Below are 13,792 nucleotides of genomic sequence, written 5' to 3' on the forward strand. Positions count from 1 at the left end.
CGCTAATTTTTTGTATTTTTAGTAGAGACGGGGTTTCACCGTGGTCTCGATCTCCTGACCTCGTGATCCGCCCGCCTCGGCCTCCCAAAGTGCTGGGATTACAGGCGTGAGCCACCGCGCCTAGCAGGCAGAGGTTGTTGACTGGTCTAAGTTGCTGCTTGGAAGGGCCCCAGTCTCCTGCAGGGAGGGAGGGAGGATCCCACAACTTTGCTTCCCAGCAAGAGGCACTAAATCAATCCCATGCGTGAGGATGGTGGGCCCTGGGAGAAATGATTCTTGGCCTCCAAGTGTTCAGACTGTGTGGGGGACGCCTGCTATTTACATCTGTGAAATGCGGCTGGTGACCTTGGCTCAGCGATGGGCTCCATCTCATCTCCTCCTGGAAGCTTGATGGAGAAAAGCATCTACAGCCATTTGTTATCACTGGGCTCCTTGCCTGAAAGATTATAAATACTTCGTTAAAATACATACATCCATAGTGATGTGTTTTGACTTGGTAATAGATTTCAGGGTAGACGCAAGCCTCCTCAGCCATCCCTGTTTTCCAGTTGCCCAGTGTTCTTCCCTTTCTGTTTTTACTGATTTCTTCTATATCTTTCTGGAAATATCCATTGCATATATACACACACACAGATATATATATATATATATATATATGCACGTACAAATGTGTGTATATATATATATATGTGTGCTGATATAAGACATTGTTTTAAGTATTTTATGTGCATTGAGTCGTAATATAATTTTATATTGCTAATATATTAATATGTTTAAAATAAGAAAATTATACAGGCCAGGTGCAGTAGCTCACACCTATAATACCAGAGCTTTGAGAGGTCGAGGCAGGAGGATCACTTGAGAGCAGGAGTTCGAGACCAGCTTGAACAACATAGGCAGAACCCTGTCTCTACAAAATATAAAATAAAATATAAAAAATAAAACCTGGCTAGGCGCAGTGGCTTACGCCTGTAATCCCAGCACTTTGGGAGGCTGAGGCAGGCGGATCACAAGGTCAGGAGTCCAAGACCAGCCTGGCCAACATAGTGAAACCCTGTGTCTACTAAAAATACAAAAAAAAAAAAAAAATTAGCCGGGCGTGGTGGCAGGCACCTGTGATCCCAGCTACTCCGGAGGCTGAGGCAAAGAGAATCGCTTGAACCGGGGAGGTGGAGGTTGCAGTGAGCCGACATCATGCCACTGCACTCCAGCCTGGGCGACAGTGTGAGACTCCATCTCAAAAAAATAAAAATAAAAATGAATAAATAAAGCCTGCCAGGCGTGGTGGCTGATGCCTGTAATCCCAGCACTTTAGGAGGCCGAGGTGGGCAGATCACGAGGTCAGGAGTTCGAGACCAGCCTGGCCAACATAGTGAAACCCCGTCTCTACTAAAAATACAAAAAATTAGCTGGGCGCGGCAGCATGCGCCTGTAGTCCAAGATTCTCAGGAGGCTGAGGCAGGAGAATTGCTTGAACCCGGGAGGCGGAGGTTGTGGTAAGAGCCGAGATTGTGCCACTGCACTCCAGTCTGGGTGACAGAGCAAGACTCTGTCTCTAATAAATAAATAAATAAATAAATAAATAAATAAATAAATAAATAAATAAAACCCTAGCCAGGGGAGACAGCTGTGGTCCCAGCTACTCAGGAGGCTGAGGTAGGAGGATCTCTCAGACTTAAGAGGTCAAGGCTGCAGTGAGCCGTGATCATAACACTGCACTCTAGCCTGGCAACAGGGTGAGACCCTGCAATAAAATACATACACAGTGATGTGTTTTGACTTGGTAATATATTTCCGGGTAGACTGTAAGCTTCTTATCCATCCCAGTTTTCCCATTTCCCAGCGTTCCTCCCCTTCTGTTCTTATTGATGTCTTCTGTATTTTTTTGGAAATATCCATGGCGCATATATATATATATATACATATATATATATATATGCACACATATAAATGTGTGCATATATATATATGTACTGATATAAGGCATTATTCTAAGAATTTTACTTTTATTTTTATTTTTTTGAGACAGAGTCTCACTCTGTTGCCCAGGCTGGACTGCAGTGGCTCAGGCTCACTGCAACCTCCCTCTCCCTGGTTCAAGCAATTCTTGTGCTTCAGCCTCCGGAGTAGCTGGGATTACAGGCGCCCGCCACGACGGCTGGCTAAATTTTGTATTTTTAGTAGAGAAGGGATTTCACTATGCTGGCCAGGCTGGTCTTGAACTCCGGACCTCAGGTGATCCATCCGCCTCAGCCTCCCAAAATGCTGTGATTACAGGCGTGAGCCACCACATCCAGCCTATTCTAAGAATTTTACATGCATTGAATCATGTAATATAGATATATATATATTTTTTTGAGACTGAGTTTCATTCTTTGTCCAGGCTGCGATGCAATGGCATGATCTCAGCTCACTGCAACCTCTGCCTCCCGGTTCAAGCAATTCTCCTGCCTCAGCCTCCCAAGTAGCGGGGATTACAGGCGCCTCCACCACGCCCGGCTAATTTATTGTATTTTTGGTAGAGATGGGTTTTCACCATGTTGGCAAGGCTGGTCTCAAACTGCTGACCTCAGGTGATCCCCTGCCTTGGCCTTCCAAAATGTTGAGATTACAGGCGTGAGCCACCATGCCCAGCCTGATACAATTTTATAAAGCTAATACATTAATATGTCTATTTTTTATTTTTTTTGAGATGGAGTTTTGCTCTTGTTGCCCAGGCTGGAGTGCAATGGCACGATCTTGGCTCATTACAACCTCTGCCTCCCGGGTTCAAGCAATTCTCCTGCCTCAGCCTCCTGAGTAGCTGGAATTACAGGCATACACCACCACCCAGGCTAATTTTGTATTTTTAGTAGAGATGGGGTTTCTCCATGTTGGTCAGGCCGGTCTTGAACTCCCGACCTCAGATAATATGCTGGCCTCGGCCTCCCAAAGGGCTGGGATTACAGGCGTGAGCCACCGCGCCCAGCCAATATGTTTAAAATAGAAAAATTATACAGGTCGGGTGCCAAATTTTTTTGTAGAGACAGGGTCTCGCTATGTTGCCCAGGCTGGTCTTGAACTATTGGCTTCAAGCAATCCTCCTGCTTTGGCTTCCCAAAGTGCTGGGATTACAGGCATGAGCTGCCCTGTCTGGCAGGCTCCTTTTAACAATCAGCTCTCATGGGAACGAATAGAGCAAGAATTCACTCATTACCCTGAGAAGAGCGCCAAGCTCTTCAGGCAGGATGGGCCCCCATGACGCAAACACCTCCCACAAGGCCACAGGCCTCCAACATTCAGAATAAATTTTCTTTTTTCTTGAGACAGAGTCTCACTCTCTTGCCCAGGCTGGAGTGCAGTGGCGCAATCTCGGCTCACTGCAACCTCCGCCTCCTGGGTTCAAGCGATTCTCCTGCCTCAGCCTCCTGAGTATCTGGGATTACAGGCGCTCACCACCATGCCCGGCTAATTTTTGTATTTTTAGTAGAGAGGAGATTTCACCATGTTGGTCAGTCTGGTCTCGAACTCCTGACCACAGTGATCCACCCACCCTGGCCTCCCAAAGTGCTGAGATTACAGGTGTGAGCCACTGTGCCCAGCCCAGGGTCAATTGTCAACATGAGATTTGGAGGGGACAAATAGGTAAACCATATAAATATCTTTATTTTTATGTTTTCTCACCTGTACGATTGCATCTCTCATGCATCGTCTTTCACTTAGGACTTCCTCCTAGAAAGCTTTTCATTTAGGTAAACAGAGCTTCCTCATCCATTTAAAAAGATACAGACACGGTTGCATTATTGAATATGCCATCGTTCATCTCACCAGTCCCCTGTAAGATGGAGTCTTGATCTATTTCCAGTCTGAGAAGTACATTCAGCAGGGGAGTTTTACAAATCAAATAGATTTCCTTCGTCGTTCCCCCAAAAATGCAGCCTACGTCTTCAAAACAGAAGACTTCAGTCTATTTTGCTTAAGGATGACAAAAGTCACCATCTGTTAATCCAATCTGCATCACGAGGAAAACGAAAATCATTTCATGCACATGAAACCTCCTCTTGGGGTACGTGAAGGGGAATTGCTGAGGGTCTCTTGCCATGCAGCGGGGAGAGCCTCTGGCTGTGGTGGCTCTCGTTTGCAGACCACAGACGTCGTCTCTGGATCCAAGAAGCAGAGGAGGAATGTGTTGAAGGACTTTGGGTAAAAGCAAAAAAGCCAGGCGCAGTGGCTCACACCTATAATCCCAGCACTCTAGGGAAACTGAGGCGGCTGGATCATCTGAGGTCAGGAGTTTGAGACCAGCCTGGCCAACAAGGTAAAACTCCATCTCTACTAAAAATACAACAACAACAACAAAAATTAGCCAGGCATGGTGGTGCATGCCTGTAATCCCAGCTACTCGGGAGGCTGAGGCAGGAGAATTGCTTGGACCCAGGAGGCGGAGGTTGCAGTGAGCTGAGATCGTGCCACTGCACTCCAGCCTGGGTCACAGAGCAAGAGTCTGTCTTAAAAAAAAAAAAAAAAAAAAGTAACGGATACATGGAGGGGCTACGGAATCAGGCTCAGGAATGTGGCAGGAGGCCAAGAATAGACAGCAGCGAGAATGTTCCTAACATCAGATGCAGCCACACCCCGGTGGGGAAGCCACCATTACCACCACCACCACTGGGCACTGCCCTCCTGACATTGACCAGTGACACCTTCGCCCTTGCCACTGTACTTTAATTTTCTTTCTTTCTTTTTTTGAGACAGAGTCTCACCCTGTTGCCCAGGCTTGAGTGCAGTGGTGCGATCATAGCTCACTGCAGGATCTAACCCATGGGCTAAAGAGATCCTCCTACCTCAGCCTCCCAAGTAGCTGGGACCACAGGTGTACATGACCACGCCCAGCTATTCAGTGTTTTGAAAAAAACTTCATAGGGCCAGCCGAGGTGGCTCACGCCTGTAATCCCAGCATTTTGGGAGGCCGAGGCAGGCGGATCACGAGGTCAGGAGTTTCAGACTAGCCTGGCCAATATGGTGAAACCCCGTCTCTACTAAAAATACAAAAAAATTAGCTGGGCATGGTGGCCAGAGCCTGTAATCCCAACTACTCAGGAGTCTGAGACAGGAGAATCGCTTGAACTCGGGAGGCATAGGTTGAAGTGAGCCAAGATCACACCACTGTACTCCAGCCTGGGTGACAGAGCAAGACTCCGTCTCAAAAAAAAAAAAAAAAAAACCCAAAACAAAAAAACATAGACACTAAATTTTGTCAAATATTCTTTTAGCATATATAAGATGATCATACTGATTTATTTTTACTTTGTTAATATGATAAAGCTCATTAATGGTTTTTGAATATTAGCCATTCTGGGCTGGGCACACTGGCTTATGGGTGGTTTTGGGAAACTGAGGCAGGGAAATTGCTTGAGCCCGGGAGTTCAAGACCAGCCTGGGCAACATGGCGAAACCCTGTCTTTACTAAAAACACCATGCTGGGCATAGTGGTACACACCTGTATTCCCAGCTACTCAGAAGGCTGTGGAGGGAGGCTCGCTTGAGGCCGGGAGGTTGAGGCTGTAGTGAGCTGTGATCACACCACTGTGATCATGCCTCTGCACTCCAGCCTAGGAGACCCGGAGAGACTCTGTCTCAAAAAAAAAAAAAAGAAAAAGAAAAAGAAAAAAAAAGCCATTTTGGCATTTCTAGAATAAACCCCAGTTGGTCACAATGTCTTTTTTTTTACTCTCCCGCTGGAGTCTGAATGCTAATACAGGCTGACACACTCCAAAACACAGAGCTCTATTCTGAGCCTAAGGAGGCCACATGAAATGAAGGCTGTGCTACCCGTGCCATGGCCACAAAGAGCACTTGAAACCTGGCTAGTGAGACTGAGAAACCGAATTTTAAATTTTATTATTATTATTATTATTGAGACGGAGTTTCGCTCTTGTCGCCCAGGCTGGAGTGCAATGGCGCAATCTCGGCTCACTGCAACCTCTGCCTCCCAGGTTCCAGCGATTCTCCTGCCTCAGCTTCCTGAGTAGCTGGGATTACAGGCGTGCACCACCATGCCTGGCTAATTTTTGTATTTTTAGCAGAGACAGGTTTCACCATGTTGGCCAGGCTGGTCTTCAACTCCTGGCCTCAAGTGATCCGCCTGCCTCAACCTCACAAAGTACTGGGATAAGAGGCGTGAACCACTGCACCTGGCCAGTCACTACTTTGTGTCTCCAGAAAATTTTCTTCCTCCTAAAAAGAAACCTTCTACACTTGTATCATCCCCATCCCTTGGGTGTGGGAAGAACGTGTTACTTTCTTGTAACCAATACTGCATGGCAAAGGTGGTGCTTATATGTTGTAGATTTCTTGCTAGCTGACACACCCTAGAGTCTCCCATCACTGACTTTGAAGGAGCACGCACTGATGAGTTGATGAGTTTTTATTTATTTATTTATTTTTTTTTGAGATGGAGTCTGGCTCCATCTCCCAGGCTGGAGTGCAGTGGCGCCATCTCGGCTCGCTGCAAGCTCCGCCTCCCGGCTTCAGGCCATTCTCCTGCCTCAGCCTCCCGAGTAGCTGGGACTACAGGCGCCCGCCACCACGCCCGGCTAATTTTTTGTATTTTTAGTAGAGACAGGGTTTCACCGTGTTAGTCAGGATGGTCTCGATCTCCTGACCTCATGATCCGCCCGTCTCAGCCTCCCAAAGTACTGGGATTACAGGAGTGAGCCACTACGCCCTGCTGAGTTCTTTTTTTTTTTTTTTTTTTTTTGAGACAGGGTTTTACTCTGTCGTCCAGGGGCTGGAGTGCAGTGGCGCAATCTCGGTTCACTCCAACCTCTGCTTCCCAGGCTCAAGCGATTCTCCAACCTCAGTCTCCCCAGTAGCTGGGACTGCAGGTATGTACCACCAACACCTGGCTAATTTTTGTATTTTTATAGAGATGTGGTTTTGGCATGTTGCCCAGGCTGGTCTCCTGAGCTCAAAACGATCTGCCCGCATTGGCCTTCCAAAGTGCTGGGGTTACAGGTGTGAGCCACCCTGCCCAGCCCCTAATGAGTTCTAAAGTCACAAGGAAATAAATTCTGCCGCAAGCTGAGTGAATTTGGAAGCACATCCTTTGCCAGTGGAGCCTCCAGATCAAAACTCAGTGCCAGGCCGGACGTGGTGGCTCACGCCTGTAATCCCAGCACTTTGGGAAGCCAAGGTAGGCAGATCCCTTGAGGTCAGGAGTTCAAGACCAGCCTGGCCAATGTGGTGAAACCCTGTCTCTACTAAAAATATGAAAATTAGCCGGGTGTGGTGGCGTGCACCTGTAATCCCAGATACTCAGGAGACTGAGGCAGGAGAATTGCTTGAACCTGTGAGGCAGAGGTTGCAGTGAGCCGAAATCGTGCTATTGCACTCCAACCTGGGCGACAAGGTGAGACTCCATCTCAAAAAAAAAAAAAAAAAAAAAAAAAAACCCAAAACTCAGTCCTGGCCAATACCTTGATTACAGCCTCACAGAGAACCTGGTTAAACGGTGCTAAGCTGCACAGAAAATGTGAGATAATAAATGCACACATAGATATGCATATATATGATGTGTGTGTGTGTATGTATTTTAAATCCAACGAAATATTCTTTGAGTGGGAACACTGACTATCAAAAAGAGAATTGTAATAGCAATAGTAGGGTTATGAGAAGATTGTCTTTAGAGATGAAAAAGAGGAAAAGAATTGACGGCGGGGCACGGTGGCTCACACCTGTAATCCCAGCACTTTGGGAGGCCGAGGCAGGCGGATCACCTGAGGTCAGGAGTTTGAGACCAGCCTGGCTAACATAGTGAAACCCCGTCTCTACTAAAAATACGAAATTAGCCGGGCATGGGAGGACAGTCCTAGAAATGCAGCCAGGAGGCCTGACGCAGTGGCTCATGCCTGTAATCCCAGCACTTTGGGAGGCCGAGGCCGCTGGATCACCTGAGGTCAGGAGTTTGAGACCAGCCTGACCAACACGGTAAAAACCCCGCCTCTACTAAAAATACAAAAAAAATTTAGCTGGGCGTGGTGGTGGGTGCCTGTAATTCCAGCTACTCGGGAGACTGAGGCAGGAGAATCACTTGAACCCGGGAGGCAGAAGTTGCAATGAGCCAAGACCACATCTTTGCACTGCAGCCTGGATGACAAGAGCAAGACTCCATCTCAAAAAAAAGAAAAGAAAAAACGCACACATTGGTGTCAGACGTGTTGGGAGTGGAAACCAGTTCGTAATCTTTATCCCAAGTGAATTCTCCTGCTAAAACCACTATTACAGAGAATGCGATGATGCCATGTCGTAGATCAGATGACCACTCTGTGGCTCCAGATCAGCCTCTTTCCCTGGTGTCCTCAAGGCTTGCTCCATGGACTCAGGACAAAGCGGCCGAGGTGGACTACACCAGCTACGTCACTGATGAATGTCCACCTCGCTGGCCGTAGCAAGTGCTGAGCCCCCAGTGTGGTACGGTTTCCTAGGAAGACCAAAAAGCCATATACCTGGGCCCATGAGGATTACACTGGAGCCCTTTCATCCTGGACTGGGCAGTGAGTTTTTCTTCCCTCGAATAAACAACTCTGGGCTTGTTATTTGCTTTTCTTGCCCTTTGCACTTCTGCCAACAGCAGCATCTGTGTATGCACTGAATGGCCCTATTCACCCTCATGTTTTCCCGCACAGTATTGCTTCTGATCAAGGAGCTCCATATATTAGGAAGTCAGTGGGGGGCAGTCCATGTACCCCATTACCCCAAAGCAGCCAGCCTCATGGAACAGCATGGCCTGTTTGAGACTGGGTTACAGGGCCAGTTTGGAGTCATCATCTTTGGGGTCGGGGTGCTGTTACAGGACGGGTAACCACTCTGAATCAGGGGCACATCCCAGATGATCCCAGATGACAAAGACCTGGGAACTCAAGAGGGCTATCTCTTTCTTTTATTTATTTATTTTTTTGAGACGGAGTTTTGCTCTTGTTGCCCAGGCTGAAGTGCAATGGCGTGATCTCAGCTCACTGCAACCTCTGCCTCCTGGGTTCAAGCGATTCTCCTGCCTCAGCCTCCTGAGTAGCTGGGATTACAGGCACATGCCACCACGCCCGGCTCATTTTTTGTATTTTTAGTAGAGACAGGGTTTCACCATGTTGGCCAGGCTGGTCTGGAACTCCTGACCTCAGGTGATCCACCCACCTCAGCCTCCCTCCCAAAGTGCTGCAATTACAGACATGAGCTGCTGCATCGGCCAAGAGTGCCATTTCTTAGGACCACACCCGATGACTCACTCTTGAAATTTTTATTTGTTTTGTTGTTGTTATTTCTTGTTTGAGACAGTTTCACTCAGTCACCCAGGCTGGAGTGGAGTGGCAATCTCGGCTCACTGCAACCGCAACCTCCACCTCCCGGGTTCAAGCCATTCTCCTGCCTCAGCCTCTGGAGTAGCTGGGATTACAGGCAGCGCCACCACGCCTGATTAATTTTTTTGTGTTTTTAATAGAGACGGGGTTTCATCATGTTGGCCACGCTTGTCTTGAACTCCCGACCTCAGGTGATCTGCCCGCCTTGGCCTCCCAAAGTGCTAGGATTACAGAGGTGAGCCACCGCGACCGGCCTTCACTCTTCAAATGTTTGCTTCCTGTTCTTGCTACCCTGAACCCTGCTGTTGAGGGGTTCTAGTGTCTACAAGGGAACAGCTGCCACCACAAGGAATTGTTATTCTTGTGGAGACCACCTCTGGGCCGTTTGGGGTACCTCGAGTGTGTCACTATGGGGTCAGGCAGTGACTGATTTAGGCAGGAAGGGGAAAGATTTGCTGCCACACTTGGGGCCAAGGAGGCCTGTGAGTAGAACCTAGAGGCGTCCCGGGGGAGTCTCCAGCTAACACCATGTCCCGACTCCCTATCCGTCCACAGCTCTTCCTCCTTGGACAAGGACAAGGCCTAATCTGGGCGCATTGAGACCTCCCTCCCCTATGCAGGGCCCAGAATGACAAAGAGGGTCTGTGCCCCCTTCCCTTTGCAGAAGCACAACAAGTGCGCACACAGGCTCTACCTTCCTCTACCCAACCCCCTCTCCACTCCTGCAGACCCCCGCTTCCTGCAGGTCCCACTCCGGCCCCTCCCCGCTCCGTAGGGCACGTAGACCCGGATCCCCAGCTCCCGGACCCCTTCCGACTGCTCCCTTCGCCACTCGCGCGGCTTCCACTCCTGGACTCGGCTTCCACTCCTGGGCTTGGCCTCAAAGCCTCCTCGGTTGTCGGCCCTGGAAGGTGCCCAGCGGCGGCAGCGCCAGACGCGCCCCGTTAGCTCAGCGTCGCTGAGCATCCGCAGCCGCCACCAGGCCCCGCCCAGCGGCCGCAGCCAGCCAGGCCGCGCCCGGGACGACTGCAGAGCGCGGTGAGTGAGCGCGGCCAGAGGGAGGGACTCAGGCGTCCCGGGTCCCCGTCCTGCCCCTCCCCGGGGGCCCGACATCCCGACCCTCAGCTCCCTCTTTTTCTTTAGGCTCCGGCAGTCCGTTTTAGGGCCGCAGAGCCGCCTTTTAAAAACACACCCTGCAGCTCTTCCCTGCCCTGGGGCTCGGGCCCACCAGCCCCTTGGATCCCTTCCCCTCTTGCAGGATCCAGGAATCCAAAGCCCCAAGCCACAGCCCCAGCCCCATCCTCATTAAAATTCTGAGTCCCTCCCTCCATCCAGCAGTCAGGAATGTAGGCCAAAAATATCTCTGCCTTCCAGACCCAGGCGGCTAGGCTTGCAACACCTGCTCTGAAAAGCCGAGTCTGAGCTTTAATGGTTCTATGATGATGAACTATTTTTAATAGAGCAGTCTCCTTATGTTGCCCAGGCTGGTCTCGAACTCCTGGGCTCAAGGGATCCTCCCTCCTCAGCCTCCCGAAGTGCTGGGATTACAGGCGTGAGCCACCGCACCCGGGCTTGATTGTTCTTTTGAGCCAAGAATCTGGGCCTCAGCCTAGGCATCCTGTGGAGCCCAGGAATCCGGGCCCCCAACTCCTACTGCGCTAGCTCCCAGGAATTTTGCCCCCAGCACACCCCACCCCTATCCACTGTGATATCTGAGACCCGCGTCCAGCCCAGTCCCTTCCCCTGCGGCGCCCGGTGCCAATGGGTACTAGGGGAGCATTTTGCTGCCCCTTCAAGATCCTTAAATACAGGAATCTAGCCTCTGTTTCTTGGGGAGACCCAGCAGTCAGGGGTCGTAGTCCAGAACCATCTAAAGCCCAGGAATACTGCTCTCAATTCTGCTCTCCCTCAGGGCTCCACGAGACAGAGATCCTAGCCCACAAACCCCATTGAACTGAGGGGCCTGGTCCCCCAATCCGCTGCGACCCAGGTGTCTTAAGGTTTCATCCAGCAAGGAAGGGGTGGGGGCGGAACAGACCAGGAAGGAGGGGCTAGGAAGGGAGCGGAAGAAAGGAGTGAGGTGAGACGGGGGCGGGGACCTGAGCTGGGGGGCTCTGTACTAAACAAACCCTAAACATGCGGGTTTCTATGGTAACGGTCTTCCCTGGCCTACCCTGGAGACTCCTCTAGGGCTGTGTCGAGGAGGGCAGCCCCCAGGAGTCTCCACGCCGCCAGCTGTTGTGTCTTCCTGTTTTGTCACCACGGCAACGGTGACCTCAGCCCTCCACCCAGCTCACTGGGTTGGGGCTGGAGCTCCGCGTTACTTTTACCCTGGGGGGCGTGGTCTGCTCTTGGCCCCGCCTCAGGGCGGGGCTGGGATAGCCCAAGCTCGGGGAAGTCCCTGTCCACCGCCCTAGCCGGAGCTGCGCCCCGCCCCGGCCCCGCCCCCGTCCCGCCCGCGCTGGCTCCCCAGCCCGCCAACCCCACCCAGCCCTCAGACCCTTCCAGCTGCAGCTGTTGTCTTTGCTTCAGCCGCAGTCGCCACTGGCTGCCTGAGGTGAGGTTGTGGGGACCCCAGAGGGCGTAAGCAACAGTCTAGGGTCTTTATGGCCGGAGGGAGGAATGCGCTGGGTCTCAGAATGTCTGGGTCCCTAGAAAGACTGGGGCTGGGCCAGGATTCTTGGGGTTCTGCAGAGGAGAGGGCTGAGGACCTGGACTGTGGAGGTCATACGTCTGGAAGAGTGGGGAAGGGGACCTGGACTCCTGGGTCTGAGGGAGGAGGGGCTGGGGGTCTGGACTCCTGGGTCCGAGGGAGGAGGGGCTGGGGGTCTGGACTCCTGGGTCTGAGGGAGGAGGAGCTGGGCCTGGACTCCTGAGTCTGAGGGAGGAGGGGCTGGGTCTGCGGGAGTAGAGAGATGGGGACTCGTAGGTGCCCTAGTTGGAGACTGGAATCTGGTACGTGGAGGTCCTTTAGGAGGCGAAGAGCTTAGGGTTAAGTGTCCTGGGTTTGAGAATGAGAATGGAAGGAATTCAGAATTACTGTCCCCCTGTCCAGGGGACAGACAGAATCGGAACTTTGGGCTCCTGAAAGGCCGAGGGAGGGGAGTGTTAAGATCCAGCCCCGTGCTACAAAAGTGCAGAAGGAGCTGGGAAAGGAGGAGAGGACAGGGCTGCATCCCGCACCTCTGGGTGCCGAGAGCCGAGGCTGGGGTTCCGGGGCCCGATTCTGAGCGTGAGCGATGGGTGTGGCGTCCGGAGTGGACGAGGGAGGATACTGAGGGGCTGGGTGTGGCCCGGGGAGTCGGGTGCTCTGCGAGAAATTCCGGAGGGGTGTTTCCTCACCCTCCAGGCTCTGGCTGCGCATTCCTGAGCTCTGATCTCGGGCGATGGCTGGAGGCCCTAAGGGCGGGGTGGACCCCTCCCCTCTCCTCGGCGCGCCCCCCTCCCTGGCGCGCCCCCCTCCGCGGCTAGCCCACCTTCCGCGGGGGACAGAATGAGTGACGCCCTCGCTCGTCCTCCTCCCCTGCTTGGGACGGGGCAGTAGCCCGCCTTCTAGAGCACGGGACGCTGGGCCAGTCCCGATTTCCTTCTCCTTCGCGGGTCGTGGAGGGGCGTGGGGGCAGGCAGTGTCTGGCTCCTGGTGGAGCCTCCCAGGTGCTCCCGCAAGCCCCGAATGGCGATCAGGGAGGCCGTGGGAGGCGTGGCTGGGCCTCGGGCCTGACTCCAGCACCGCGTGCAGTTTTCGGCCTGGAGCCTGAGCCCCTCAGAGGCCCGGGTGCCTGCCCACTTCGGTCTTAGAGATGCTCTTGGGGGGCTCTCAGCCTATGTTTATAGGGATCCAGAAATGCGGACCTCCAACCCTCTCCTAAGACCTGAGAGTCGGGGTCCCCACCCGCCGGAAATCCGGGAGAGGGCGGCCAGCCCCGGAGGCGGGCGGGGGTCCGAGCACCGCCTCCTGGTCCCTGACACATTCCAGATGCCTGGGCCGACTCGAAGCCCTTATAAGGTGCGGAGACACCGGCTGTGGCTGGGCCGCCCGCCCCCGCAGCCGCCGCCCAGGGTTCTCCAGCCGCTGCCGCCCGCAGCCCCGCCCCCGCGGGGTTAAGATCACACGCGCCCACGCCGGCCCGCGGGGCGTGCACTTTCGCTGGGTTCCATCCGCGGCAGCCCAGTTAACTGAACGGGAGGGGTGGGGGGCGGGGCTTACCCGGGGTCACCGCCGGGGCCCTGCTGGGCTCCACGCCACGTTCCTGTCTCCGCTGGGCGGCAGATCCCTGGAGGGAGGAGCCTGTCCAAACGAACGTTAACGGCCTACCTCCCCTCAGGTGCTCTTACAGCCTGTTCCAAGTGTGGCTTAATCCGTCTCCACCACCAGACCTTTCTCCGTGGGTTCCTCTGCTAAGACCGCTGGTGAGTAGGCAGCGGGCCTGGACTCCTGGGTCTGAGGGAGGAGGGGC

General features: G+C 52.6%; 1 protein-coding gene across 2 annotated transcripts in view; it reads left to right on the plus strand.

The window, feature by feature from the left end:
• Positions 1–10,239: 10,239 nt before the first annotated feature.
• Positions 10,240–13,792, plus strand: part of MYADM (myeloid associated differentiation marker) — an 8,401-nt gene continuing 4,848 nt past the window's right edge. The window contains exons 1-2 of one of the 2 annotated variants that reach the window (XM_032171057.2): positions 10,240–10,373; positions 13,661–13,745. The gene's annotated coding sequence lies outside the window, so the exon portion shown is untranslated. Of the gene's footprint in view, positions 10,374–10,753; positions 11,893–13,660; positions 13,746–13,792 lie in introns of those variants that run through there. The other variant, XM_032171056.2, reaches the window with a different exon arrangement.

The sequence above is a fragment of the Hylobates moloch genome, unplaced genomic scaffold (genome assembly GCF_009828535.3).
Source record: "Hylobates moloch isolate HMO894 unplaced genomic scaffold, HMol_V3 SCAFFOLD_12, whole genome shotgun sequence".
In the NCBI taxonomy this organism is placed as follows: domain Eukaryota; kingdom Metazoa; phylum Chordata; class Mammalia; order Primates; family Hylobatidae; genus Hylobates; species Hylobates moloch.